The sequence below is a fragment of the Crocodylus siamensis genome, chromosome 4 (genome assembly GCF_052110815.1).
Source record: "Crocodylus siamensis isolate JL-2025a chromosome 4, ASM5211081v1, whole genome shotgun sequence".
NCBI lineage: Eukaryota > Metazoa > Chordata > Crocodylia > Crocodylidae > Crocodylus > Crocodylus siamensis.
In genome coordinates, this window is record NC_143398.1 from 67,860,510 (window position 1) to 67,886,300 (window position 25,791).

Below are 25,791 nucleotides of genomic sequence, written 5' to 3' on the forward strand. Positions count from 1 at the left end.
TGAGGAGCACTGAGACTGGAAGACTGGGAGTCAGCAAGGATGTGGAATGTGAATGAGTGAGTGAAGTTTGGAAATGTACTGATAGGCTGCTGACAGACATGGGGGAAACCCCCCCCAGAAGAAAAACAGCCCATGCCCAGAAGACCTGGCTGCCCACCGTTTGTATAGGTCGTGCACTTCAGCAGGACTTTTTGGCACATTTACCTAATAGCTAAATTAGCTATTAGATAAACATGCCCAAAAGCCCTAATTTAGCTATTAGGGAAACATGCCAAAAACCCTGCCTCTTCTGAGCATGCACTGTGCTTAGTGTGATGACATGCTGAGCTGGAAGTAAAGTGATGGTTATTTTTTGTTTTTGTTTTTTTCACACACCTGCAAGCAGCCATAGATTGGGATGTTAGGAAGGAAACTGGGTCTTGTTGGGCAAAGATCTAGCATGCTAAGGTGAGTGAACTGGGAACTAGGATTTACTGGCAAGGAGAACTGAACTGGCATCAAGCAATCTGAAAGCGAGCTGGGGCAGGGAGATCAAACCTAGGAGGGATGAGCAGAAGGCTGTACCTACCAGAGCCTGGAATGGACCAAAGGTCTTTGAGTCTTATCATTCTATGTCTGACTCAAATAACAGAGAACAATGTGACAGATACTGATGTTCAAAGCTTCATGCTAAGCATGCAGAGGCAAAGATTTTGTGGAAAAGAATCGTATGCGATTGTCATAAAATACTGATTATGTACAAAGAGGCTAGACTTAAACTGTACAGCCAAGATTGTAGGAATTTCTGAGTGCTTGACTGCATGTTCCACAATTACATTAACAAGAAAAGAGATGCTCAATTCACAAGTTTTGGACTGGCATATTGAGATGCAAGGGTGACAGATAATTCTTCTACAATTGTTCTCTTCCAACAACCACATTATCTACCACATTTTAAGTTGTCAGAGGTCAGCAACCTACAGCCATTGGATCTGGCCTCTAGAGGAGGTCTTTGGCCCAGTTGCTTTCCCTTGCTGCAGCATAGAGAGGCACCAGCAATGACTGGGTCTTGGTGCCTGCTGCCCATTTGCCTTTGACCCAAACTGGGTCACGCTGACCCACAATGGTTGTCAACTGCTAGAATACTTCTTAATTTGTGTAATCTTCATACTGTTAAATAGTTTCTGTTCTCTGCTTCAAAGATGGCCATATTCCAGTTGTCAGCAAAGTAATTGCATTATAATTTATGAAATGTGGGGATCCATTTAAATCGAAGGGAGCTGTGTGAATAAAATATATAATTTTTTGCTGCTTCTGTAAATAATATCTACTTACCCCTCAGTTCCTTTCTTGGGAAAATATTTTTGTATGATTTATTTTTCCATAGTGAAAGAAAGCCATAGCATGTTCTTGCTGATTGAATCACCTATTCTTGGATGTGCACTTAGATAATTGGTATGTTCCTCAGATGCCTTAAACTCAGATTTTGTTTAATTTTTTTTGCTTATTTATTAGCTACAGAAACGATAGGAGGAAGGAATATGAGTTGTGGTTTAACTTGGATTATCCATCTTGCTTTGGAACACAGTTGCCAAGGCTCTCACCCGTGGTGGTGATTATGAAGCTGTTGTAGTCTCACAAACCATAATCTCTGTAAAAGGGTAATTAAGTCTAAGCCTTAACCATCTTTTGTAGAGTCTGCACTGGTGCCAAAGTAGTTTCAACCAGTAATTAAAAATGAATATGAAGTGGTGACATTAACTTTTGAAGCACAAGTGAAGTAACTTCTTTGAAAACAAATGGTATGCTACCAATTTCCATCATTGTTTACAAAAATAAATAAAGCTTTATGAATGAAAAGGGAAAAATATAGTTAGTGGTACTTATGAAGCATAGAGTGTTATAATTCTTTAAGTATTGAACTTCAGATTGGTTAACTGTTATAAATTTGGCTTTAATTTATGTGCAGTTGCAATAGGAGGTCCTTTAGCTGTCGAATATTAAGGTTAAAGGGAAAACTCATTACTTTCTGCTATAAAAATAAGAATTAAAAGGAGCTGAAGAAAGTGTGCACACATGCACGCATATATGTGTGCGTTGTAAGTACTAAGGCTGAAGATTTTAAATGTTTCTGTAAAAGAATAAACCTTTAAGAGCTCTACATTGTTTCAGACAGGGAGAAAAGAAAACTTACCCGATTGAACTTACCCGATTGATCAGAGAGACTAGATGAATCTGGAATTTCAAAAGACACAGGTTATGGTCCATAATACTGTGTTCTATGTAAGGTAATTTTTACTAAAGTCAGTGTTTTAGGGGAGCCACTTAAAGATATGGCTTGAATTTTTTAAAGTTGTTGTGTACCTTTGTTTCCTATTTGCTCCTTAATGGGTTGCTAAGAATTGCCCAGCCCAGGCTCAAGGCCAGAGAGAGAGTTGCAGCAGCTGCCTGCCCTTCCCTCTGCTTTTGTATGTGAATCTAAGGTGAGGGAATTTTTCCCCCATGCTGATTTGTGTGTGTGGGGAACTTTTCTTAGATTTGAATAAATGTGGTATGTATAATATTGAGCTTTTAGTTGCTTTTGGATAGCTGCAATATTATTTTGGCTTAAATAGAAATGGTATTATAAGATCAAAATATTATCAATTCTTACTCTATAATAACAGATATTATAAAAAATAGAATATAACTGAATTTCCATTGTAAACTGGCAATTTTTTTTCTGTCTGCCTTCTTCCTCCTACCCACTACTTCACCTGTTTAAAAATGGCAGCCTGGACAAACAATGTAGTCTGGCTTCTTTAACAATAAAATTGCCTACTTATAAGGTGGGATTCTGGTTTTCTCTGATGTAAAAAAAAAAATCCCCAACTTTCAGATTAAAAAATGTAACCCAAAATCTACATTTTCCTGTGATTAAAATGAAATGCCACTATATATCTATCTACATATTAGTGGCATTTCATTTTAATCACTGGAAAAAAGTGGATTTCGGGTTTAAATCTGAAAATTGGGGATTTTTTTAAATTGGAGAAATCCAGGATCCCTACTAAGAGGCTACGAACTTTTAAAGCTTAGTCTCAATTTTGAAGATCTTGGAGTTAACAACTAATTTCTAAATTCCAGCTTTTTAGAAAATACTTTTTTTGTTGTCGGAGGGTATGAAATAAATAAACTGCTCAGCTAAACTGCAGTTTAGAGGATCAGAAATGGTACTTGTATGGGTATTCTTCTTTCTTCTTACATAGGAAGATTGTTCCTGCTCATAAAATTGCTCCACTGTGGTTGTCTGTTCATTTTGCCCTGACGTGTGAAAAATTATAGTTCGTGAAATATTCTTGTTTTCCATCTAAAACTTGCCTAGCTTGCAGTGTTATTTTTATGACTGCTGTGATAACTGGAATAAGTTAGAAGCAAAACATGATTGGGCCCCAAAATTCAAAATCCTAGAATGATTTCTGTGTACTACAGACAAATGTTGACAAATTTCTTAAAAATCACAGATTATTCTTCTAAAGGATTATTCAAATGGAGTATTAGTCAAGAGGTGAATCAGAGGGTCACAAGCTCATTGAGATGCATTTGATCCATCTCCACCAGTCAAGGATAGCTGAAAACTCCTGGTCTGCCTTGGGCCAGGAGTGCTTTTGCTCTCTCGTTACAGTTTGGTCTTTGCAGACAGTAAAGTTAATAAGAGTAGATATTTCTTGATAATGAAAGGACAGACATTTGATTTGAAAATCCTTGTATTTTGAATAGCTTTATGTAACTCTTCTGTAAGAAACTTTGACGATATCATTTAACTATTAGAAAAAAAACCCCATTAATAGTCAGCAAGATTATTTTGATTTTACAAAATAATATAACATGAGGGCAAACTTCCCCAAAGTGTAAGATGGAAACCAGTGCAACTTGCCTCACTATGTTAATTAATATTCTTGGCCTGAACTACCTGTAAAATGCTTGGTAATTCTGGTTTTCATCTTGCTAAGATCCACAGATCCATTGTAAAAAGCATTGCAGCCTTCTTCCTGTTTGAGGAAGATCTGGGTGCAATGTCATAACCTCTATGGTCCCCTTTAGTTTTGTCTGCCTCCACAGAGGCAAGAGAAAGACTATACACTTCTGAGCCACATACATTTAAGTAGCCTGGCAGGAGCTTTTCCTGACAACTGGTTAAAAATATCTTTCTTCTGTTTTTGTTTTTTTCATGTTTCTTTTGGTTTTGCTTATTATTTATTCCTCTAACAAATGCGCTATTCAAGCTGAGACACTATCCCAGTCCTTTTTTCTGGGGCATGCATATTTTAGTTTGTTGGGTAATGCAGCTCTTGGCTACAACCAGATTTTAGTTTGAGGCTAGAAGGGTTGGGAAGTTTGGCCACCCCTTTAGTAAGACTTGACTGTGGATATGGTATATCTAGCTGGCAAAACTGAGGTGTACTATAATTATCCATCTTTTAAAAACAGCAGTGAAGAGATCCTGGCACAGGGTAGTAATCAATGCACAGATCTAGGGTAGCAAAAGGGAATACACAAATGGAAATTCTTCCATAAGAGCGATGGCAAACTGTTTGTGGCAGAGGTAAAGGATCAGATACACAAATCTAGTAGAAAATAAGTTCTTTTTTGGTAGTTGTTCTCACTGGCCTTAGGGCTCATTGGGAGCAGTGCAGCTATGTTTTGATGCCAAATTCCTTCAAGAGTCAGTAGTTGCCCATAGCTTTGGGGCAAATGAGGTTATCAGATGTTATCCAGAGGGAGTTTTCCATGGAGCTGCGCATTAATTGGATGAGTGATTTCCCCACATTTTTGAAGTTGGATAATAGAAAGGCTGGGATATGAATTAAACTATCCCTGTAGTTAGAGCTAACCAGCTGTTCTTGGCATGATAGCTGTATTAATATGAAGTCAGGCAGAAGATAGCATAGAGTAGCAACTTTAGAACTAACTCGTTTCTTTCTGTTGGTCCATTCCGAGCATCTCATGAAGTAGGTCATTCCCTACCAATGCTCTTGCCTCTGAACTAGTTCATCTCTAAGTTTCCACCCTGCTCTACCTTCTATCCCTATATTGTTGTGGGTCAGAATTATACAAAATGTTCCCAGTTCTTTTGCAAGGCTGTGAGAATTAAGAGCACTTGGGTGATGACTATAAAAGGAGATAAGTGGTGTCTCTAAAAATAAGGTCCTTGTTACATGTTGCACTTTTGAGCTGCTCAAATGTTAGTGCTAATCCAGGTTTTGAGTAATTGCACCTTAAGGCTAAAAACCTTCTGACTGTCCCCTATAGTCTTTAAGAGGAGGCTTGATGCCTACCTAGCTGGGAACATTTGAGCCCAGTTTTTTCTCTTGCCCTGGCAGGGGGGTCGGACTTGAAGATCTATAAGGTCCCTTCCAACCCTACTTCTATGATTCTGTGATTCTACCAGCACAGTCGTGACTTGCCACTAGTGGGCTGGTGAGCAGGGGCCTGACTAGGAGCTACAGCTGTAAGTTACTACTACAGGGCTGGTGAGCTCAAACAGGCTTGTATTCCTGCTCTAGGTGGGGGGATGGCGGTGAGGCATTGGGGTAGAAACATGAAGCTGGGAGATGGAGAGTTAATGGGATGGGGGTGAGTAATGAAATGGGAGGTGGAAAGGAAATGGGGCTGGGGGAAGGGTGTGAAATGAAGTCGGCCACTGGAGGATGAAATAAAAATAAATAAAAATTTAAAACAAACAGAAAGGAAGTAAATTAAAGAACGTCTCATGTTTTATTAAATTGGGATTTGGGATTGGGGTGGGAGGGTGTTGGTCATGCTTCCCAGCGTGTCTGGGAGGTGGGACCAGTGAGGGAAGGCACTTTGGGGGGAGGTACTGCCCCTGCCCTGGGAAAGAAGCTCCAGTTCATGGGAACTCTGCCTGGCCCCCTATCTTGTTTCCTCCCCCCGACCACCCCCCTGCCGCCGCTTGTAGACCCTGCTTCTGGACCCATCTGTGACCTAGCTAGTTGGCATGTTCTCTGTAGGCTGTTTGCATGGGGTTGCACACCTGGGGGAAGGAAGGGGAGTTAGCTTGATGCCGGAACTGCCCCGTGGGCAGTAGAGTTTGGGGGTGGAAAGCTTGTCCACAAACAACAAGAAGGTGGGGGAGGGGACACTGCATCCTGGGATGCTGGAGGACTGTAGCTGGGGCCCCTCATCTGTGGGGTGTGGCCACACTTCAGTGGAACACAAGCAGTAACACAGATCAGAGAGAAACTTGCCCTGGAGTGGCATAACTAAGCCTCCTAAAGTGCTCTTAAAACTAGGTTTGGCTATTAATGTGTGGATAATCCAGGGGTTAAGAGTTCCAGGAGCCACCTAAAACTAATGTGCAACAAGGCCCTAAACATACATTTCTTACTGAAATCTGTCAAAATGCTGATTCTCTTATGCAGGAGAACCAGATCTTGCATGAACAGTCTCTTAATTCCTTTTTCCCCACCTGTGTCTCATTTCATCCCTTTTGTTGTTCAGTGTCCTATTGTGTGGTCTTACCTTGTGAATACACAGAGCTGGATTTTTTGAAGGGACTTCATTTAGTGAACCAGGCAGACTGATCCTTTTGTTTGTTGACATCTAGGGTTTATGGAAGAGGTTTGTCCAAATCCCAATTCAGTTCAGGGAATAGCTACCAGGAGAGACCAGAATATCTGTTTGCTAGAACATAGTGATTTGTTGTCTCCAAAGCACTGTTCTTTCCACAAATTATGCATTTATTCTGATTGTGACAGACGACATGGCTGGGACTTCTGTAAGTTTGAGAAGTATAGCTTTGACCCTCCTGAGAAAAATATCAGCTGCTTTCAGGGCCAGAACAACATTTCTTTTCTGTGTACACAGTCTGTCCAGAGATAGATGAGATATAATTAATATAAAACCACTTTGCTTTATGCACTTGTGTGCAAACCAGATAACTGGGGTGTACTGTGCTTTATCTGTTTATACCCACATGTTGTCCTTCAGCGTTAATACATCACAACTTGTGAAAAGGAAAGGGAGACTGGCACCTGGGACAGTGACTAAGGACCATCAGAAATAGAATAACTTTCCTTACCAGGAAAGTGAGTTGGCTAATGCCCAGGGGAAACCTGTTCTTCCAGCTGAGCCTGTAACCATGCAACAAAATCATCTGATGAGGTACTTGAAGTCTGGGGGGGGGGTGGTACAAGGGGTAATTTTACAAAAGGGAGTGCAGCTTTATAAAAGGTTCTCGCCACTCACTTTAAATAGGAGGAAACAAACCAAGAAAAAACATGGCAGAGAGAGAGGAAAGGACATTGATCAAAAACCCCAGACACTCTGGATGGTGAACCAGGGATTTGTGCACAGATTTTGTATTATAGCAGCTGCCTGGGAAGCCATGATGGTATTTTTCTGATCTGATGGTCTCAACATTTTTTTAAGGGCATGATGAACACCTATTTCTTGGTTACAGAACCTGCTCTGATGTAAAAGCGCCAAAATGTCCTCCTACAGGCAGTGGAGCCCCTCTTGGAAAACAGTCTGCCACCTCACTTTCAGAACAATATTTCTGGTGGCTGTTCCCCCTGCAAGAAGCTGGAACAGGTTCCTGGCACTTGTAGAACAACTATTTATCTTGTGCTACAAAAGCAAGTTGATGCTGACTTATCATGTAAAATTCATCCCAAGGGTAACTTCCAAGTTTTATTTTAAATCCTTCAGTTTTACTGTTCTTCCTAAAGTTACATTTCATGTGTGCGGAGAACAAACTACATACTATGGTTGTATTCCATTACAACTATATACCCCATTTATCTGGTCTTTTCCTCATATTGGGTATACCTTTGATGTCTTTACAGTTGAGAAGCAGTTAGCCATGTTAGTCTGAAGCCAAACAGAAGGCAGGGTAGATTTGCACTTCATAGATTAACTAAATCAAAGACATATAGCATAGGCTTTTGTGAGTCTGAGTTCACTTCCTCCGATACTGTGAAAGGACCTTCACAGTCGCTCTGATTTAGTCAGTCTATAAAGTAGGTACATATCTACCCTGTATTCTGCATTACAGTGAAGCATAATGTACCTGAAATATAGATTTACAATACCATGTAATGGAATTTATTTAAATGCAGAATTGCATGTAAGTGCTTATCTGCTGCAAAAACAGGCTATGGAAGAATGCAAAAAGTGTTTGTTAATTTAAAGAATCAGTGGAACCCTGCTTTAATACCAATGGAAATTACAACCTTCCTAACAGCAGTTATTGGGTAGAACTTTCCTGTCTGGGTAGTCAAAAGCAACAGGTTAGTCCTGTTACGAAGGGAGGCATGGAAGACAGTATGCAAATCTTCTTTAACCTATCCTGAAGAGAAAACTTGTCTTTAAAGCAATTTTGGGAATGTTTCATTATCAAATTTCAAGTAGTGTCTAAGGTCCAAACAAAAATAAGGTTCTATTATGTTAGATACTATAAAAACATTAGGGTAATAGAAGATGCTAACCGCATAGAACTCGCATAAGGCTGTGAGAAGAACGGATTTGATGCACAAATGGAGTGAAGTGTCATGATGAATGTCATATTTCAGGTTTTTAGAGGGAGAGGTTAAATAGGAGGTAGGGAAAAAGGTTGTGGATTAAGGTAAGGGGGAAAGCAAAAAAGAAGCAGCAAAAAAGAAGCAGTTGTGGGGTGAGACCGAAGTGGAAACTGTAGGGTAGCAGGAGAGTTGGAGAAAATGACCAAACAGCATAGGACAGTGAAAGTAGAGACAAAACAGTTAAAAAATCAGAATGCTCTAGGTCCAAAGGTGTTTGCTTTAACTGCCTCTGTTCCTGGTGGCTGCAGTTCTTGGCTGCTGCCTCTTGTGTTGCGTGGAAAGAGAAGGCATCACCTAGGTCACAGTGTTACTAGAATAGTGGAGTCCCACAGGCTTTTGGTGGAAGATACAGTCTAGTCTGTCTCACCTCTTTCTTTGCTTTTTATAGCAATTCCTGTTTCTGCATTTACTGGTTGAAGTCTCTGACTTCTCTCTGCAGGAGAGCTACAGAAAGGGAGGAAACTTCTGGGCCCAAGTAGAGAGAGTCTTTCCCATGGACAGTTCTGGGAGAAGGGGTGGCCCTAACTGAATCCCCATTGCGCCCATCTACACAAGATGTTTACTAAGGAGTAGATGAGGAATAGATTAATTAGCTCTGTAGTAAACTTCTTCTCGGCATCTACCCGTGCTGTGCTATTAGGCATGAGTAAACTAATACGTTCCACAGCAGGGTAGTACTTGCAAATGCAAGTACTACCCTGCTGCAGAGCTTTTTTTATGCTTTTAAATTTTTTACTCCACAGCAGTGAGCATGTAGACACTGACCCAGCTGGCTGGGACACTGGGTGCTTCAGTACAGGGGCTGCCTGCTGGTTAGTCCCTCACTAGAGCACCCTCATGCCCTAACCAGCCCATCCGCAGCATGTTGAGCCAGGTCGAAGCAGCCCTGGACTGGGAGGCTGACCCTGCCCTCCTTCCCCCAGTACCTCCTGCCTGCTGAGGCTGCTCTGACCCAGCTCAACATGCTGTGGTCCAGGGTGTGTGTAAACCTGGCACCTGGGAGCAATAAACTCTGATGCAATATGTGCTAGTTTATTCTGTAGCATTAATATGCATATATAGACATGCCCATTTTATCATCTTTCTCCAGTGCAGCCATCCCTTTAGCTGCCTCTGGTCCTACCAGCTGGAGTATCTGCCTGGCTTCACTCGCTGAAGAAAATAATTGACAGTCTCTAGTGATGCGCATCACCCCACTGACTTACTGAAACATCCATTAGTTACAGATGCCAGAGGGGCCAGTTGATGCTGCCAAGGTATCACTCAACTGAATCGGAAATCCTCTTGGCAGAGTTGTAGGAGAGGGTACTGGATGTTTGTGTTGGTTCTGTTGTTTGAAAAAAGACTCAGGAAAAACAGACCTGGAGTCAAATGAGAGGATAAAGAGGAACGAATCTGGTGGCTGTTTTCAGTAACTGTGCTTGAAGTGTCAATTGCTGCATGATTGATATATTTTAATTGGAATATACACTCCTTGAAACTTTTCCTTTATTTCTAGGTACAGTGAATGTTTCTGTTGGTGTAAATGGGACACTGTTTGCAAAGATGCCAATTTGGAAATACAGGCCAGAGCAGTGAGTGCATATTCACATCTTGTTGCAGAGTGAAGATTTTATTTGAAATCTGTCTGAAAATGCACAGACAAATGTTTACTTTTTCCCCATAATGACAGTTTTGTTAAGAATTTCCCCATTTCCCAGCTACTTGTAAATTGCTGAGTCAATCTAAATTCTTTTTCAGTAAGAGATACTGCGATGTATTGTATCAGAATTTGGAGGACAGGGGTTTCCTGACTCCTTAACAGCAGTCTAGTATAGACTTGTTCTGCCAGTTATTTCACTAGCCATTTCTTCAGTGGGGGGGGTTTTGCCTATATTAACAGATCACATCTCTGGGTATGACTCCACTACAGCAGAGTCTATAGACCTGTGTGTCCTGAGGGAGGGAAGGAATTTTTGTGATAAGTTTATATACTTTTTTTATTCTGAAAGCTCCATCATCAATAGAACTGATCCATGGCAATGCTTTCCATTTCTAACTTGATTACTTTGGTTGGAATCCCTTCTTCTTCCACTGCTGCCCATAAAAAGCAAACAAACAAATGTACTCCAAGACAGAGAGAAGCCTTTCCTAGTTCCTCCATGTCTTAGCTGTATTTAGTTTTGTTGGCTTCCCTGATGGACTGAAAATATTCTGAAAACTAAAAAGTTCCTTTAATTTTCTTAAAGGAGCATGGCTAGTGGAATAATAAGAAATTTATTTTAAATCAAGCTATTTTAGTTTTAACTTTAGAGCTTTGTTTTTAAAAACTGTAATAGAGGTGAAGAAAAACAAACAGGGGAAACCTATTCTTTTTATTATATTAGAATCTATAATAATCCGCTGCTGTGATTTCTGTCCTAGAATGGTAAATACAGAGGAAATTTCTCAGGAAATGTTGGTTTGATTTTGTATATCAACTAAAACTTACTATAAATTTTAAATTGGACAGTCCAAACTTCAAAATAAAAATTTAAATAGATGCAGTTGTAAATAGATATTCAGTCTTACAATGTTCATTTGATCTGGTTTGAACAGGCTGTTGTGTAAAAGCTTGCTTCTTAAAATATATTCTGTTTACTTGGAATCCAAGATGAGGGTTATTTTCCCCACATTTAATATGGGTGGAGGCAAGATCCTTGTCTTGGAGTCGAGTACAAGAAGAGGGTGGCAGGCAGCCCTGGTTCCGGGCTGGGTTTGGAGTCTGAGTCTTTCCCTCTGAACCCCTCTCCCCCCCCGCCATTCCTTCTGCTGCCATGTACCCTGAGTTGTGGCTCCAGCTCTGGCCCAGGGCACAAAGTGCATTCTGGCTCTGGCCCCCACCTGGACATACAGCAGTGGTTCAGCAGTGTCAGCTCTGGCCCTGGGACTGGAGCTTCAGCTGGGCCCAGATCTGCTGCTGCCACTGCTTCCTGGCTGGGCAGGGGCTGGAGCCAGCATGTGCTCTGTGTCCCAGGCCTGAGCCAGAGCCACAGCTGTTGCTCAGGGCAAGTGGTGGTGCCAGGGGGCACAGGTGCTGTGGTGGAGGGAGCCGATGCCAGGTGGCCACAGGCATTGCACGAGGGATGTGGGTCCCAGAGGGCACAGAAACTGTGTGGAGGGCAGATAGTGGCAAGTTCTGGTTGTCAGGCCACTTGACTTCCCTGCAGCTCTCCCCATTACAGCAGTGGGTGGATTAATTTAAGACAACTCTCCAATAATTAGATTCTATACCTGGAAAATTATAACAAATTTGTTTTCTATATGTAGAATCTAATTATTGTGGGGTTATCTCAAATTTGAAAGTCATATTGGATTTGGGTAAATATGGTGCATGTGCACTTTATGTAAGTGTTTCTGGTACTAAATAGCGGTGCACTGATATATCGGCCCATATCATATCAGCACCAATAAAAAGAAATTTGACATTGTCGATAATCAGCCTTTTTGGCCGATGCGACCAATTAACAACACTGATAAATGCTGCATGCATGCGCACATCCACAGCATGTGTGGAACCAGGAATGCAGCTTGGAGAACAGCATCTGGTCAGTAAGTCTGTGGCAGGGGAAGAGGCGTAGGGGAGGGAAGTGGTGGGGGTGGGGGTAGATCCAGGCCCCAATCGTGAGGGAGGGGCTGGGGCAGGTGCATGCACTGCCCAGCCAGGGTGGAGTGCAGGATGGCACCACGGGGGGAGGGTGTCTACTGCTGCTGTGTGCATCCCCAGGGGAGGCATGGAGGGCAGGTACCCCTCCCCCCCCCCCCGATTTGTGCGCAAGCTGCCTGCTGTGGGCTTGAGCCAGGGGCTGCGCCGGCCTCTTCCTGGCATGGGGCTGGGGCTGGGCCAGGGCGGGTGCACTGGGGGGAAGGGGGGGGGGGGGGGCTATAGGTTGGGCTACAGCCACCCCTGAAATTTGGTGTATTTTGTGCTGCCCTGGTCCAGCCCCCCATTTCCCCCCCACTGGGAAGAGGCCAGTACAGTCCACAGCCCCATCCCACAGTGGGCAGCCTGCCCTCACCCCACACACAGATCTGGGGGCACGTGCATTTCCCCCCTGCCCCCCCCCCGACGAGCAGCCTGCAGCTCTGTCCCATGCTCTGTCTCAACTGGGCAGCCCCTGCCCCAGCCCCACCATGGGGGCCTTGTTCTGCCCCTGTCCCCGACAGATTTACCAGCCAAATGCTGCTCTCCAAGTTGCTGGGCTGCATATTGGCAGTCGGTTTGGTATTGACTGATATGTCTGGTTAATTGGCTATTGGTATTGGACAAAAAAAAATTTATTGTTGCAGCCCTAATACTAAAAAAGTGTAATGCTTAGAATCTATTAAAATACATCTGGTATCCACTTTGCTAAAGATTTCCTGTATGAAACAGGAGATCACATTGTTAAAGCTGAATGAGTGAGTGACTTTGGATATACTTTAATTAAATAGTGTCTTTAAATAGCAAAGTCAGTTGCATATTAAAATGTGAATCATAAACTATCACCTAGAAAATATAGTCATAAAAGAAAATTGCTCCCATTTTGGTCACCCCTGTAGCTTGAAGTTCAAAAGGCAGTGGTGTGTTTTTGAAAGAGGTGTTAAATGCATCAAAGAAGATTAAATCATATTTGATATTTTTTTTATGCCTTCTTGCATTATGAGCAGTGAAAGAAGGAGAAAAGCCACGCAAGGACATGCTGGTGAAGTGCAGTGTTATAAACTCTTCCTTCTTGAAGTTTCAGCTTCTTGAATCTTATGATTACAACTTGCATTTAAAAGCTCTCCCACCTCCAGAGGAAAGATTTAAAAATGTGATCATAAAGTCTAAAAATTAGATAACAAGTAAAAAGAACCTAAAATTTATTTACGGAAATGAGATGGGGGCATTTGCTAATGCATGATTTTTGCAGCCTTTGAGGACTGGCAGTACTAGAAATATATGAAAAATACAGAGGGATTTCAAGAGAGAAATTGGTAAATTCACTGTATCAGTGTTCATAAAAATATTTGAGAATTTGATTTTGATGATTAAATCAGAATCCTGGTATGTTGGACTTTGTTCTCTAGTCTGCCCTAGAACTTCCACACAATGATTTTCAACAACAGAGATTTTGTGAGCAGTAGCTTAAGAAATGCCAATTGTAACTGAAAGTTTATTTTTCAAAGTAATTTTAGTTTATTCATGCAGAACTGTGCCTACCTTTGGAACTTTCAGACTGCAGGGCTGAGCAAACAAGGGTTCGCTTTTTTTTTGCTTTGTTTATGCATGGAATGGTAAGGGATTCTGCACTCTGAACTTTCTAACTAACATCTATTTTGGTGGTATATAATAATAGTTAAATAAGATACTTTTAACATGCTGCAATCTAATTTGATGTTCTTTGGATGAAGTATGACAATTCTAATACGGTTCTAACTGGTACTTTGTACTTGACTGTTTTTTCTAAAATGTTGCCTGTCCCATGATTCAGATTTTTTTTTTCTTTTTCCAGACTCACTTTTTGTTTGTCCGAAACCATGCAAATCATAGTAGAGGAGCTACTCTGTACATAGTAAGTACATGTAGTGGTTTGAATTCTATTTTTTCCAAGTCCTGGAAATGAGAAAGTCCAGTTAAAAGGGTCTTTTGTTTTTCCCGATTTGTTTATATTTTCCCTTGATCACCCTTACATTTAGGTATTTTATTTCAATGTGGGGGGCAAAGGTATATCTGACATGGTGTACATGGTTAGATTGGAATGATAGAATAGAAAAATACTGTTTGGTTGTTGGTCAGTGGAGGGGCATTCATAGGGCTTTTGTTCATATTATTGTGTAGAAATAATAGTATGGTATCTTTGTTGCTTTATTTTAAGACAATGTTATATATAAGCCAGAAAAGGAGGAAAAATGGCATGTTATTATCTCAGGTTAAGTTACGCTTAGCTGAGAATTAGTTGTATAGCCTTCATGGCTAATATAAAATTTGAGTTTTAACTGGATTTGAACAAACTGCCTGAGTTTCATCCTTAGTATGTTTTAGAAGTTAGTTTGCCTGCTCTTAGTCAATGAGAGCCATAATATGGGCTCTTTTTGGATCCTTTGTTGTCCCTGAAGTTCCAAGTGGCTTTGTTAGCCAGTTTGTTCATGGCTTTGATATCTTCTGTAACTGATTATTCTGATACAGATATCAATACAGGCCTTGTGGATAAAGTGGCAGAATAGGACATGGGAGACTTAGAGCCCTGACAGATAGTACATTTATGGTGTAATTAACATGTTAATTGCAGCAAAAATAGCTATGTGCCACATGTTTAGCCAACTTATGGCACAAAGCGGCACACGAGCCACAAACATGTTCCACATTTTAATGAGGAATATCTTTTTGGCGGTTTGTATCCTGCCTTAAATCGCATGTGTAGCATTTGTCCCATACCCAGGGCTGCCTGTGCTTGATCTGGACTCCCAGCTGATCACTGGGATTTGGCACGGGGCACCCTGGCACAGGTAGCCCTGGGTCCCTATTTGGCCCTGGCAGTTGTACAATTAGGGTCAATTTTATACCTCCATTTCAAATATTGCCTGTCTTGCTACAGCTATGGCATAGAAAGGCACGTGAATTTTGGGATGAGGCAAAACAAATGCTCAGATAGCAATTACTCCATTATTTTGAACATTTGCCAGGGGCCCTGGGTTCTAGTCCCACTCTTTGTACTGGCCTCTTAAGTAATCTTCTGAAAGACACCTCACCTCCTTGGCCCTCTGTTTCCTTTCCTGAAAAACAGAAATAATGATATTGATCTCTCTAAAGCACTTCTGGTCTGCAGATGAAAAGTGGTGCATAGGTCCTTCTGGTCCAGCTAATGCCCCCATTTGAAGATATGGGAGCCTGCATAGAATGCAATGAGTGGTTTGCTTGGCTGTTTTATTAACTAAAGAACCAGAATGTAAATGTGAAGGCCTGTTGCATATAAACTAATTTTTGTAATACTTTTATAAAATGATAGATGTTCCAGAGATGTTGGATGTGTTTTAACATTTTTAAATATAGCATTGTCATAAAGATAAGATTGATAATAGACACTTAGTAATGCACCATATGAAGTTAGTATATACTTAATACTAGTATAGCAAGTTAAATTTGATAATTGGAACTTTCCTGACTTGTCTCTAAAAGCCTGAGGCTTTGCATTTATCCTTAGACTCAGGATTTTTGGTAATGCGTGTTTTTTTTTTTCCTATTCAGGCGTGGGTTTTCCTTATCTTTGTACAGTAAATTAATTTAGGAGGCTTTTATCCAAAGTGAAGTCCAGGTCTCTGTGTGGAACTTGCGCTCTCTTCTGAGTGGCCACTAAAGGCTTAGTACCTTAGTACCTTTGATTCTGAAGAATCAATCTTCTCCCATAGAAAATAGGCACTTAATGTGGGTATATGAGAGACCATTAAAATAGGAAGACAGGAAAAGAGGTCACTTTTTTCTTTTTCTTTCAAAGCCACTATTTTTTTTTGTAACGGACTAGTTTAATGTTCTGGCAGTGAACAAAGATAGCTTGTTGTAAATGTGCAGCAGTAATTAAAATCTACAGTTATACATAACTGTATAAACCTTATTCTCTCTAAAATTTACCAAAATCTACACATAAGAACTCCTGCATAAAATATCTCATAATCATGTCTGGGTCCAAAGAGAGGATCCAACTTCATGCAGCCAGGAGATAAAGATTTAGGTGATTGGAGATTGTGGTGGTGGGGGTAGTTCTTCATATGATCCTTGATATTGAATATTCAACAACTTGAAAGAATGTCCATACTGGAAAATAGTCTAACTTTGCTTGTACCAGCCTGAAGGAAGGTTCTAAATCTTGTAGAGAGGGGAGGGAATAAAGTACACAGTTTTACCTATATCAGGTGGTTCTTACTCCAAGCGCCTTTTCAGACAGGACAGGGGTTGTCAACTGGGGTATGCGTACCCCCTGGGGTACTTGAAGGCCCCAGGGGGTACATGGGCAGGTGGGGATGGAGTGCTGCCACATAGGCACCGCCTACCTAGCCGGATGCAGGGGGGCAGGGGAAGCTCGCACGTGGTGGCTGCCACTGCTCCACGTTCGGCCGCATGTGCCAATACCTCCCCCCCCACTCCTGTGCACCCCTCGCTCCACATCTAGCCACCAGGGATACACTGCTTCATGTCTGGCTGCCAGGGGTATTATTAATTCAAAAGGTTGAAAACCCCTGAGATAGTAAATGAAGTTTCAGTAGTCGAGGTACAAGAATGGGATGATGCTGGAAAAAAATTGATTATGCAGCTATGTCTTGATGGATTATAACCGTGTGACCTAGTTTATAGTAATTTATAGTAATTTTGCACTGTCACTTAGAATCAGAAACTATGCTAGAGGATCCAAAATATGTACATATATTTGAAAGAAGCACTGAAATTAAAGTGGAAATCAACCTATAAGCCTTCTCCTGTAGATTTAAATATTAGTTGAGATGCTAATTAAAATCATAAACCATCTAGATTCAGTATAAACAAGACAATAAATATGGCATCTGAAAGGGAAGATTGTGCTAATTGTTTGGACAGTGTGGTGATAAATGCAGCAGAAAATAGGATAAAAGGTTCTTCAAACACTTACCTATAATAGTACAGCTTGCTTTCCTGCATATCAGGGAGGGAGTTCAATTTGAGTGAGGTGTGCTGAAAGCTTCACTCTGCTGTTACCAGAACATCACTGAAGTTTTTAAAGGTAATAAGTGACAATTTTCCAATGCAAAATCATTTTTGGATTTGGAAAAAAAAAAAGAAAAAGGGAATTCTTCAGAGACGTTAATCAGCACTAAAGAAGAATTGGCTGTTTCTTAGTTGGGAATGATCATGAATTGATTACATTTATTTTCAAGCAGAATGTAGTTCAGACCAGTAAGTGTTTGCTTACACACTCTCTTGATATAAAATGTCCAGTTTCACAAACCTGAAAACAGCTGAGCCAAATGAGCTATGATAAAATTTAAACAAAAGTGTAATTGATAACTGAGAACTATTAAAAACCTTTAGCTATCCGTACACCTCAATTAATAGCCATAGTCCTGGCCTAGAGGTAGAGGTGTAGACAGTTTATAAGAATAAAACTCCATGTATAATAGATGGAAGAAATAGAAAGTTTACTTATAGATTTGAATTTATATTAATTATTAAGAATTTCAGAATACTTGCAAGAGAAACAAAAGGACACAAAAAGAAATCTATTGCCAGTAAAGTCAAAGACAATGAGACAAATTTTCCAAGTATATTAGAGGTATTGACCTATTGTTCAAAAGGTAAATTATTTGTCAGCAATGCAGGAAGGACAGGAGTGCTCAGTATATTTTATATTTGGAAATAGCCAGAATATTTATTCTTCATCCTATGATGATTATGTTGTAATTATAATATTATAATGCATTTTTCATTAGTAGCAAAGAGGATGCTGAAGAGCAGTTACTTAAGCTAAAAATCTTTACCGCCGTTTGTTAAGAGTTGGCTGGTAGAAAAAGAGGGAGCCAATGGGTAACAAGGCAATAAATAACATGCTGATTATTCAAGATTTTGTTTTGTTTACATCAGAAGGACAGTTCTTTATTTTTGATAAATTCTGCAGCATTACCTGAATCTTCTAATAAGTGTCAGTTACTTTATAAAAAAAATTATGGTAGAGTATATATTCAGAATATTAAAATAAAGCTTAAAGGATTTTTATGAAAGGATTGTATGAGCAGTGTCCAGGGATCAAAATATTACAAAAATAAGTTCCATGCCACTTATTTTATTATGAGATTTGGCACTTATCTGGCTTTAGAGAATTGGCAAGGACTCTGGACCTCAAGTTTTAGAAAGCATTTGTGGTTAAATATTGGAGGGCTGACTCACTATTTAAACCATTTCAGGCCAGGCATCTGTTTCAAGAATTAAGACTAGATTCCTCTCCTTTTTCAGCCACACTGCTTGACTTTTACTGTAACCTTCTGCTCCATTTCCCCTAATTCCTACCTCTTCTCCCTCTCACTAACTAAAATGCTGCTTCTGACATATAATAGAAACCTTTGCCCTGTGCTAGCCATGTTGTGCAGTTCTCGGATCCCATCATTGTCTGTGCTTACTGCCAAAAACACATGCTCATGAGCGTATTTGAAAAGGATCAAGAATTTCCAAACTAAAATATATTTAATACAAAGCTTTTAATTGATCATTTAAAGCTACCTTTGGAATTATGTGCTTGGATTGCTACTTTCAGAAAGATGTAGTTAAAATGACAAGAAGCGGAAAACCATTAATCCTCTAGATTAAACATACAGAGGAATTCTTTATTGAGGAAAAAAAAATCTGTAGGTTTGGATTGGCTACTAAAGAAGCTAGTAGGGGAGATAAAAAATCTATTTATTTGGAAGGTTTAATTGCTACAAAGGGAAAATAATGGTTCAGAGTGGGTGCAGATGAGTAACAAGGAACAGTGGCTGAAATCCACAAAAGGTCTTAGCTGAGCTGGAGGCATGGATACACACAGCATTTAGAATAGTTTTTAATGTGACTTAAACCTAGAATGGACAAATATATAAGCCTGTCAACCTGATTTAAACCTTCCTGGAACCATTGAAAAGTATAACTGGAAAATAAAATACTATTTTTGAACTAGTTCACTATGAACCGATTCTGTGTTATTTGTGGATACGTAGCATTCCATGATACAGATTAGGTGTGTCCTCCAGGCATCCCACACTGCATCACTCTTTCCCTCTCCCTCTGCTCTTCCCACCCCCACTGCAGCAACTGGATCTAATAGGCAGCTGCAACTCCGCTGCCATCTTTGTGTCCCTATTTGTTGGCACTTTTTATCAATGCTTGTTCAGTAAAATCATTCTTTCTGCCAGCTGTGTCCTCATTCCCTACTTGATCTTGGCCCCTCATCATGTACTACTTCCCCTTGCAGTCTCTGGAAATCTAAAAATGGAGTCCAAATACCACCCCCCTCCCCTTGTGAGTACCTCAGATCAGGCAAATGGTACAGAATTTGATCAATTGCAAGCTACTGGACTTTACTGAGCTCCTGTTTAGGAGAGAAGCAAAAGCAGAAAAATAGAAGCACCCCTAGCCACAGGTTATGTACCTCCTGGAAGCCCCAGAACATGGGTGCAAGTACTTCTACTCTCCCTTTGCCCACCCACACCCACTGTGAGGCATGTGAACTAAGTGCTCACTCCTATCCCATGGTTAGAGCCACAACACTTCACACAGTGACATTTTGGAATGGTTCATTTATTCCTGTTTCTACCCTTTAGGCATCTCTAAGAGTGAGATCTTCAACTACCCCCCATTCCCCCCTTCCCCAACCAAGTCTACAGGTATGTCTGTTTTTATCAGTAAGACTCTTTCCATACCTAAGGTTCTGCTTCTGCACGTGCCCACAACTGCCACTATTGAGAAAGGGATAAGCAGTTTGGCACCTATGTTATCTAACCCTCCTTACAATAACCTTCTCACTTAAATCTCCTTTAACAGCCCAACCAGTAGGTGTCCGTGCATTTGTGAACACATGGACACACATCTGGAAGAGCCCAACCAGTAGGGGCCTGTGCATGTGTGTGCTCACACGTACACAGAAAACTGCTTGAAAAGCACCCCCCACCCCCCAACAAACCACTGGCTGTTTCCGTTCAGTAAAATGGCTGGAGCTGGAGACCTATCCTTTTCATACACTTTTTCAGTGTTGGAGCACTTGCACATAATGTGGCAGTCCTGTGCTGGCAGGGGGGGTTAGCCCACATCTTTTGCTCCTAGTCAAATGTTCTAACTATAAAGTATGGCCTGTTCTGCAGTGAGCATGTTCTTCACGTTCCCTGTTGAATATACTTTTTGTGAAGTGATATTCTTCAGGATTCATGTGGGTCAGAGAGGAAGAGGAGGTAGTATGCTTCTGTTCTAGTGATTAAGGCATTCGGGGAAGGAGCAGTGGTTTTGCTGCTATGTACAACACCAGCCAGAGACATACTGGAATAACACATCTAGTTCTGGTTTCAGCTCTTCCAAAACTGTTTTGAAAAACGGAAGATGTACAAAATAATCATAAAAATAATGTTCAGGCTAAATAAAGTGCCTTATAGTGAGATTCAAAGAGCCCAATTTGCTTAACTCATCACAAAGAGAACAAAAATCACATTATCGCTTCAAAATGATTACCTTCACAGGGAGAAAATTCCAGGGTCTGGAGTTTTCTTGAATCTTGCAGACAAGACGCATATATTAAAAATAAATGAATAAATAATTAGAAACTTTAAAGACAAATTTAAAGGAGAAATATAGCACAAAGAAGTTCTTGTATTTTAAAGGAAAATGTTAAAATTGTATTTATACTTTTTTGTACTTTATTGTATTTCATTCTTTTTGTTGTTTAAATGCAATTTCATTTCAAGATAAAATGTCATAGTTCTTAGTTTGCACTCCCCCCTATACTTTCTCAAGATTTGTCCAGGGTTTTGTGTAATATGCCTTTTTACTTCAATTACTAGTTCTGGGGGAGAATAGTAACTGGCTAATACGTTTTAACCCAGATAAATTTCCAATTTTTCCAAACGTGATCAGCACTTCTTTGTTCCATAGATCTCTGCTATGGAACAAAAGTGCTGATCATGTTTGGAAAACTTAAATCAATCTCTGTAAGATCAGGCATTAAGAAGAAAAACTCTTCCGAATTTGAGGAACAAACATTTCAGTTGCCAATTTGGGTTGACTTTAAATGGACCAGCTGTCCATGTTAGGAGCAGAGGGTTGCTAAGGTTACGGTGGTTGTTTGAAGAAGAATGCAGCTGAGAGGGCAAGTTCTTGATGTGTGAGCTGAGGGAAGGAATTTGGTGTGATCATGCATCAGCCCTCCTAATCACAAGTTCAAAGAGGGCTGTGTGGGCGGTGTGTAGAAACTACAAGTCTGTGTGCTGGCGCTTGTGTGTGGTTACAATAGTTTTGTTTTCCTAGGAGCCAGAGGGCTTACAGTTTAGCTTGAAAATGCCAAGTTTTTTGTTTTGGGATGGATTTGTGGGGAGAAAGGAGCTTAAGCATTCAAATACAGTGCTGAATTTAGTTAGAAAGTATTTAATAGAAATATTATAGCTAAAATTTCCTTGCTGGCAAATAAAGTTAGATTGCATTTCTGGACCTTTGGTCCTACCACTCTGAGTTTTGAATGTATTCTGTTTTCATAATTGCCAGCAATAACAGCAGTCAAAACTCTCTTTCCCAGCATGTTTAGTTTCTATTTGAATCTCTTTTATTGTAGTTCTGCTTCAACTGAATATTGGCAGCACTCGGATATGTCCTCCGATGAATTGTGGAGAGTGCTAGGTTCTGTGCTTTAGTGTTCCCAGCAATGAAGGCCTGCTCATCTACTAACCCAAGGTGCAAAGGTGGCTATAAACAGATATTGTATTTTAGGTTGCCCCTGATTGATCCACATTAAAACATGTTACAAAATAGGAACAGTATATCTCTTTACTTGCTACCCTATGGCCATCCTGAGAGCCCGCAGCCTAATGGACTTATCCCTGGAATGACTGGAAATTAACCTGAACCATCTGCTGTTAATTTACAGACCAGGTAAATTGTCCCAGAAAGCGTTAGTATATCTTATCTCACATACTTCACAGGTACTTAAAGTGGGGAAAATGGACCAATAGTCTGTAGGATCCCAGAACAAAAGGTTTTTCTTCCCAGAGAAGTCCATAGTCTGTTTGCACCCTAGAGGCGATGGGTGTTTTAAGTGCAGGTAGTACCTGTCAAAACAAGGTATAAAGAGGGCCTTTAGTATGAAAAGTTGGGAAAACAGCATCTTTAAATTATAATCCATCTAACACTTTATAGGTACTGTGAAGAAGGCACAGCTTGTAATAAGCTGAAGTTGAATAAGTGCACAGGGTTGTCACATAGTTCTGTTTGCAAGCTGAAATGGAGTTTGTGGTCATGGAAGCATATGTTCCTGTTGTGAGATTATTCTGGGATAAATTAAGGTGTAGCCAGTGCAAACCACAAACAGTTACTATATCTCCTATATGGCAATTGTTGTGGCAAACTGAATTGTGAGTTGTTCAAAAGAAATGTTTGGAATGAAGATCTCAGTCCGTGAGTTGTGGACTATCTCAGAGATGGGCAATTATGTGGACTGAAGTGCCACACAAGAAGTTTTGGTGAGCTGTTCAGCACTGGTGGTGGGGGGAGAGAAGAGATGCCATTTGATCCTATCCAGCTGGGAGCTTGAGGAGGGAGGGCTGTGCCCCGTGCTGCTCCCATCTGCTGCAGCCAGGGCTGGGTTGGCTGGTGTAGTGCAGACTCTCCACCCCATATCTCTCTTCCAGCTTCCTGTTGGTGTTGTGCAGTCCTGGTACTGAAGCTGTTAGCAACAACTGCGCCTTCACAGGACAGGGTGTGATGCAGCATACTGCATAGGTTCCCACCTACTAAGGTGAGCTCCTGCCCTCCCTGGCAGCTGGCAGGCCAGATGAGACCAGTTGTTGGGCTGGATATGGTCCCCGGGCCATGTTTTACCTACCCCTGGACTATCCAGTCTTAACCCCTTTTCCCCCCTGTTTTTTACAGAAATATTTTTCATTAAGTATATAAGAACATTTAGGATTGAATTATGTTTCTTACATGTTCTTTTAAGTACTTTTGCAACACAAGAGTTCAGTGTTTATTGAACTAGGTTAAATAAACTAGGTGTGATTTAAAGAATAGCTATCTTAATATGACAAAATATGAGAGTTGGAGATTAAAAAGAGCACAAGGAATGTCAACTGAACTGAATCAATTGCATTTAATATTATTCTATAAATAAACATATATTTTAAAAAACAAGAGCAAGCTGATCAAGAGCTCGGTATCCAGTCAGCATGTGTGCATGCTCTACACAAGAGATTTGAGCTGGCTGTGGGGAAACCTGGCTCCTACTCTGAAGTGTGGGTGAGTTCCAGGTTGATTCTGAGCATTTTTTCACATGCTTATCTAACCTTAAAAAGCCCAGGTTATGAGGCTTTTTTACCCGAGAAAATCCAAAAGCAGACAAGTATGTTTAGTCTTCTGCTTGGTGGTACTACAGTCAGTATGCTTTTTAAGCTGAATAGAACAAGCAAACCAGCCACCTAAAGTCATTTAAAGAATTTTTATTACACATACAAAGTTAGAGTTCAGAAAGAAGATCATGGCTTTCACTTTGAGTGTTAATAGAAGCTTTTTGGAGAAACAGTGTGGAGGGATGGGCCAGCTTAAAGATCTGATAGGTTACATTCTTCGTTCAGTGACTTCTGTGTTTTCTTGGGTTTTTAATTCCTTGGTATGCCAATGTTGTTGAGTCATAGAGGAGTAGGGCTGAAAGGGACCTCTAGAGGTCAACTAGTCCAGTGGTTCTAAATCTTCTTTGTACCAGGATCCATTTGTAAACATTGACCAGTACCCCTGACCCTCTGCCCTCTGCCTCCCCCCCGCCCCCACCCAGTGTGTGGAGTATGGGGTGCCCCAAGCATCCCCTCCCAGGCTGGAACTCTACCAGCCTACAAAGGAAAAGCCATGGTTTCCCTCATTTTTCTCTTTTAAAGGAGAATCCATTTTTAAAGTTTGTTGATACATTTTTAAAGCTTGTTTGCAACCCTTCCATATATTCTTGCGACCTCCTTTTGGGTTGTGACCCACGGGTTGAGAAATGCTGATCTAGTCCAACCCCCTCCCTGAGGCAGGATCAGCCCTATCCAAACCATCCCATACAACCGTAGTCTAAAATCTACATAAGACCACCATCAACTCTGACTCAGCATAGACCTAACACCCTAACTTGCCACAGGTAAAGGTGAGGAACCACGGCAGCTGATGTCTTGCTTCTGTAAAATTTTGTTGCCCATCCTTATTAAAGAAGTGGAGCCTCTGTGAGAGAGGAATACTCCTGCTAGGGAGGGGTGGCTCTCTGCCACTGTGTATACCCCCTCAGAGAGGCATGGGGGGGCATGTGCCCCCCACACTTGTGCACGTGGTAGATGCAAGCTGCTCACTGGGGGCTTGGGGCTGTCCACTCTGCTGCCTTTGCCTTGTGCCCTCTGCCTGCCCTGCAGCAGTGGGGGTGGTAAGTTGTGCCTCCCACTTCTGGGCAGGCAGGGGATGCATGGCCAGCATGGGGTCCCTGGGGCAAAGGCAGCAGAGTGGAGAACTCCAAGCCTACAACAGGCAGCTGCATTTGCACTTACACAGCTCAGCTCCACTCCAGTTAAAAGCATCCCTGCACTTAAAAATGGTGGTGGCGGTGCTTGACCTAAAGTTTATTAGACAGGCTTTAGTTCAAGTGCCCCCTCCACCATTTTTAAGCACCAGGATGCTGATTTCCTGAATGAGCTGCCTGGGGCTCTGTCCTGCTTGCTGCCTTGGCCCTGGGTCCCATTCACTGCCCTGGTTGGGCAGTGTCTCTTACCCCACTTCCTCCCTCACTGTGGGGGCCTCTATCTGCCCCCACCTCCACACCCCATCACAGACTTACCTGCAGGGAACTGCTCTCTGTGCTGCCTGGCTGTGTGCCTGTAAATTGGTTATCGGATTGGTAATTGGCCAATATTGCTGGTTAATAATTGGCTATTGGTATGAGCCAATAAATTCTCTATCGGTGCACCCCTAGTTCTTGCTATTTCCTGATGCATGTACTTGGTGACCTGCCCATTGCCTGTATTGTTGACTGGGTATAGGCAAATTAGCTAATTAACTGGCTTGCCCAGCAAATGAAAGTGGTGGAGTTAGGAGCCTACTCTTACCAAGTTTAAGCATATGGCCTGGTTTTAACCTGGCAACAAAGGGACTTGAATAAGAGTGACTCAGTGTTAGATTGAAAACCATAAGACTATGTTGTTATAACAGTATTAAATAACAAGCAATGATGAACAACATCAAATACAGAATTAATCAACGGTGAAGGAACAAACTAAAGAAATACAGAGGAGAGAGAAGGCTAGAGAGCAAATCTTCTCTCAGTCCATGTTCATAACAGTGTAGTGGTTGCAGGCACGGGCTTATTTTTACAAGGGCTCTCAGGCTGCCTCAGCCACAATAGTTAGAGTGTCAGTAACTGTTATCTTCCTCCTCCCTAGCAGAAGTATACTTTCACACGGAGGCTCCACTCTAATAAGGATGGGTGATACTTTACTCTCCTGAGGGTGGTGATAGTCAGCAACTGGTGTTTAGCTGGTCTGGGAT

The 25,791-nt window shown here is 41.2% G+C and overlaps 1 protein-coding gene across 1 annotated transcript in view; it reads left to right on the forward strand.

Annotated features, from left to right (window-relative positions):
- FRS2 (fibroblast growth factor receptor substrate 2) overlaps positions 1-25,791 on the forward strand; it is a 98,361-nt gene that overhangs the window by 36,548 nt on the left and 36,022 nt on the right. The window contains exons 3-4 of the mRNA XM_090042514.1: positions 10,060-10,135; positions 14,057-14,116. The gene's annotated coding sequence lies outside the window, so the exon portion shown is untranslated. The remainder of the gene's footprint in view (positions 1-10,059; positions 10,136-14,056; positions 14,117-25,791) is intronic.